We start from the raw sequence: 5,798 nt of genomic DNA on the forward strand, positions 1-5,798 counted from the left end.
GCAGAAATGGCCTTAAATCTGCCCAAAAGAGAGCAAAACTGCACAAGCATGGTTTGCCCAACTTGTTTGCCCAAACCAAAGTGAAGCTGAGATGAAGAGGAAAATCGATAGCTGACTGAGCAGACTGTTTGCCCAAGAGTGTTTGGGCAAACAGCGGAGCAAGACAGAAACAGAGCAAGTGCAGACAACAGTGATCCCAGACAGCCTGTTTGCCCAAACAGCACTGGGCAAACAGCACCAGCAGACAGAAAACCAGCAGAATCTGTCAAACTTGCTGACCAAGTCAACACGAATCCCCACGCACTCCAAACACGTGGGACAGCTCAGAAACACCTAATTATACCTCAGCACACTCTCCTACATATTTAGGAAGCCAAGAATCAAAAAGACACAATTGCCCTCCAAGAATTCAAGACTAAATAGGAAAAAGAGTCCCAAACTAAAAAGGAAACTTAGGGCAGCCTCTTCACCTATAAAAGGGCATGCAAACTAGCAAAGAAGGCATCTTGGAATCAACTCTTGGACCACCAGGAAGCTGCACCAGCAGCGCCCCACACCATCAGGCCCCTCCGGCCATTCTTTCTTTATTTTCTTGTTTTCTTTCTTTTCTTTTATGTTAGTTTCAGCCATGAGTGGCTGAAACCCTTTTGCTAGTTGAAGAATAAGGTGAAACTTTGGTTGTTCATGGATTGTGAGATCTGAACCTTTATGTTATTCTTTTATTAATCAGTATTTATGCAATTTTGTGCTTAATTCATTGTTGCTTTGCTGTTTTAGATCAATAGGGCCCATTGAATCTTGAATTGCAAGGTAATAAATCTGTTTGTTTGGATAATTTTCAGTCCGTAATTGCTGGAATTATTCAAACACAAGAACACTTGGGGTAAAAACCAAGAAATTGCATAATCTAGCAATATCACCATACGTTTGGGTAGCTAGAATTAGGTCTCTCTTTCTCTTAATGCAATCAACAATTGTTTGTTGCCTTTGGCCCAAGGACGTTCCTTGGCAATTTGTTGATTAGTGATTGATTAGAGGACGTTCCCTAATTGATCTAAGCTTAAGGAGGGATTTGGTTGGTGAGAAGCTTCTTCCACCTCCTAAACTAATTTATTGAATCTAATAAGAGAACTTTTGTGTCAATGATCAATCCCAACAACTAAAGTGAATCCAATTTCTTCAACTAGGCTTTTCTCATTATTGATTTCCTCTTTACTTTATTATTTGCTTTACTTGCTTGCTTTCAATTCTAGTTTAGACATCAAACCTCAAAACCCCCCAATTTACTTTTATTGTTTCTTTATTTACTTGGTCTTGATAAGAAGAATAAATAGTATTGATTCCCTGTGGATACGATCCCTTTGCCACTGTCTACAAGTTATTAAATTGTTGGTAACCAAAAGGGTTATTTTTGACCGGCCTCGACAACCGACTGTCAAAAATTGGCGCCGTTGCCGGGGAATTGATTTAACTTATTTGTTTTTCTTTCAGGACCAAATTAAAAAAAAAAAAAAAAAAAAAGGAGAGCACGTCGTCGCAGACCATCTTCTGAAACATCTCAATCGCACATCTGAATCATGGATGAGGTAAGTAGATCTGATCTTTCTTTTCTAACATGTTTATTGAAAGATTTAACCATAGAACAAGACGCAGTAAGTACACCTTTTCGCCTTGCGGAACTTTATGAACAAATCGCTGCTATGAGGAGTTTTGTTATAGACCAAGCTGAACAAGCTTTTGAAAAACAACAACTCCAACAAGTACATGCATGTGAAAGATTCTATGGACAGCCGAAATATGCAATACGTGAAGATACCAGAACTAATCTTTATAAGATGTTGGAGACCTTGCAATCTTTCCAACAAGAAGTGGATCGAATGGCCGCCAAATGGAGAGCAGACATGCTAAGAAAAGAGGAAGAACTTCAAGAAGTCAAGGCTGATGATGGAGGTTCGGAATTGCACAGACATCTAGCTGAAGAAAAACTGCCAGAAACTGAGACAGATTGTTGTTTGCCCAAACAGACTGGGCAAACAAGTAGACAGGAGGCAGAGCAGGCAGACTGCTGTCTGCCCAAACAACCAGCAAAGGCAGATCAAGCAAGCCCCTGTTTGCCCAAACAAGTCCAGCAGCCAGTTGAGAATAATGGCAGACTGCCCAAGTCCATCCAGCAATAAAAACTCAGTTTGCCCACACCAGTTGCCCAAACAGCAAAAACAGAACACTGTTCACCTGAAAAACCAGCAGAAAAGCATCAATCAAATTGCTGTTTGCCCAAACAGCACGAGAGGGCAGAGTCCAGCACAACCAGAATGCTAGCACAAGTGAGTTGCTGTTTGACCAAACCACCAGCAGATGACAAGAAGGCAGCGGCTTGTTTGCCCGAACAGTAGCCAGCAAGGGAGCATAAGGAAAGTTGCTGTTTGCCTAAACAGCAGAGAGAAGGAGAATCCAGCTTTTCCAAACAGCAAGCCAAGGCAGAAACTTGTTTGCCCAAACAAGCTATGCAGATTGTACAAGCAGATTGCTGTTTGCCCAAACAGCAAAATAAGGTAGAATTTGTTTTGCCTGAATTCAGTACCAAATTGCAGCTACCTATGGAGAAATATGCATTGGAGTTCAAAGTGCTGCCCAATCATCTCAAAAATGCAAACACAAGGGCCAGAAGTACACCTCACCTCAAAGCGGAGGAGCTAATCATGTTACTTCATGAGTACATGAAAGAAATAGGATGGGTGATGACCAAATCCAAAGGCACGCTACACTTCTTACTTAATGCAGTTGGGACCCTTTTCCCTCCCCCAATTACTTGAGCCTTGATCAAATGGAGAAGGTCCAGCCCGTGACCTTAAACAAGGGCGCACCACACAAACCACACCAGGGGAATACTCAATTTCCTTTAAACTTTAATTCTTCCAATATATTAAGGACAATACATGAGCTAGGTGTGGGGGTGCACATTTCTGAACTTTTATTTTTAGTCATTTTTAGTTTTAAGTTCGAATAGCCACATTTTTTCTTTCATCTTAAAAAAAAAAAAAAAAAAAAAAAAAAAACCAGAGATATGTAACCGTTTGCCCAAACAGCCAGGGCAAACAAGCCAAGTGTGCAGAAATCAGTGCCATAACCCATTTTCAGGTTTTAACTATTTTGCAGGTAAAAGCTAGATGGCCAACCTGTTTGCCCACACAAGCTGGGCAAACAGCAGAGATAACTCAGAAAAAGTTGACATACTGTCTGCCCACACAGCAAGCCACTTGTTCGATCAGCCTGTTTGCCCAAACAACTGGGCAAACAACAGGTTAGTGCAAGAGAAGACTGCCAGACTAGACCACAAAATCACTGTTCGACCAAGTTGTTTGTCCAAACTGACTGGGCAAACACCCAAGGCAGCAAAAGCAACAAGGAAGAAATCCTAAACAGGGCAGTACCTTCTTCATCTTTATTCCATATTCTATTATGCCCTTCCCATGACAACTCTTCTTCTTCTCAAAACTTCTTGTTGCTGCACAAAATGGACAGCACCTTTTGCAATTTTCTGTTGTCCCACTGCATGACAGCATGTTTGGGCATCACAAAACAGCACCAGTGGGCCAATCAGCAGCACACCAAACTGTTTGCCCACACAAGCTGAGCAAACACCTGCAGCAGATCAGCAGACAGTCCACCACCAGACCAGCACAACCTGCCACCTGCACACAGACACACCTAAAGCCAGCTGTTTGCCCAAACAGTACTGGGCAAACAGCCACACCAGGGAAGTACCAGTTTTTCTTTTTGAACTTTAATTTTTCCATACATTGAGGACAATGCATGATTTAGGTGTGGGGGTGCATACTAATCTTTAGTTTGCTTACATTAGAAATTTTTTTTTTTCATTTTTATGCTTTCAATAATACACACACAACCACAACCAACCTTCTTCTTCTTTTTGGTTTGCTTTACTCAAATACATAGGCTATGTTGGATGAGCCTTCTTTCTATGACCCCATTGACGTGATAACTCTTTAAACCTAAGTTGAATCACTTGTAGTGAGTTGCATTCGCTTTTGGAAATTTCCTTTTGAATTAAATCCTTGAGCTTGCCATGGTGAAAAACATACTGATGACCCTCAATCGATTGAGAAAAATTAAAATTGTGTGAATGAACCTAATGTGACTTGATTTAGCAATTGGTGTTGATTTGCCCAAATCATTGAGAGAAAGAAAATTCAGCAAAGGCAAAGACCTCAAAAGCACAAATTCAAAAACTGTTCTAATGGTCAAAAGACTATGAACAAGGCTAGAAGCCACTTGGATAGGTGACCAACTGAAATATCTAAAAGTACATCAAAAATAGGTTGGGACCTTTCCAAGAAAAATCTAAAGTGCAAAAGCCTGAATAAAGTACTTCAAGGTAAGGGCAAGTCACACCAAAAGCTAGAAAAAGTCTTAACATAATGTGCATGTCTCTCTTGAGGAAAACAAATTCTAGCCATGGTAAGTAAAGGGAGACAAGGAAAAGAGGAAAGTAACCTTGGTGCATGCACACTTCACTACAATGCTTCAAAGTAGGGGTCTAGGGTATGAGCTTAAGTGGTAATAAGGATCAAGTGGAAAAGGAAGCTTGTTTGACTAAACCTATTTGCTTGAGGACAAGCAAAGGGTTAGGTGTGGGGGTATTTGATAGAGCCAAATTTAGACCCATTTTCTATATTGTTATTTATGTCAATTTACACATTTTCTACCTAATTTTGTGGTTTTTATCTTATTTTGTAGAAAATGGAGTAAAACGATAATTTGGCAGAAATGGCCTTAAATCTGCCCAAAAGAGAGCAAAACTGCACAAGCATGGTTTGCCCAACTTGTTTGCCCAAACCAAAGTGAAGCTGAGATGAAGAGGAAAATCGATAGCTGACTGAGCAGACTGTTTGCCCAAGAGTGTTTGGGCAAACAGCAGAGCAAGACAGAAACAGAGCAAGTGCAGACAACAGTGATCCCAGACAGCCTGTTTGCCCAAACAGCACTGGGCAAACAGCACCAGCAGACAGAAAACCAGCAGAATCTGTCAAACTTGCTGACCAAGTCAACACGAATCCCCACGCACTCCAAACACGTGGGACAGCTCAGAAACACCTAATTATACCTCAGCACACTCTCCTACATATTTAGGAAGCCAAGAATCAAAAAGACACAATTGCCCTCCAAGAATTCAAGACTAAATAGGAAAAAGAGTCCCAAACTAAAAAGGAAACTTAGGGCAGCCTCTTCACCTATAAAAGGGCATGCAAACTAGCAAAGAAGGCATCTTGGAATCAACTCTTGGACCACCAGGAAGCTGCACCAGCAGCGCCCCACACCATCAGGCCCCTCCGGCCATTCTTTCTTTATTTTCTTGTTTTCTTTCTTTTCTTTTATGTTAGTTTCAGCCATGAGTGGCTGAAACCCTTTTGCTAGTTGAAGAATAAGGTGAAACTTTGGTTGTTCATGGATTGTGAGATCTGAACCTTTATGTTATTCTTTTATTAATCAGTATTTATGCAATTTTGTGCTTAATTCATTGTTGCTTTGCTGTTTTAGATCAATAGGGCCCATTGAATCTTGAATTGCAAGGTAATAAATCTGTTTGTTTGGATAATTTTCAGTCCGTAATTGCTGGAATTATTCAAACACAAGAACACTTGGGGTAAAAACCAAGAAATTGCATAATCTAGCAATATCACCATACGTTTGGGTAGCTAGAATTAGGTCTCTCTTTCTCTTAATGCAATCAACAATTGTTTGTTGCCTTTGGCCCAAGGACGTTCCTTGGCAATTTG

Source organism: Manihot esculenta, chromosome 14 (assembly GCF_001659605.2).
Source record: "Manihot esculenta cultivar AM560-2 chromosome 14, M.esculenta_v8, whole genome shotgun sequence".
NCBI classification, from domain to species: Eukaryota; Viridiplantae; Streptophyta; class Magnoliopsida; order Malpighiales; family Euphorbiaceae; genus Manihot; species Manihot esculenta.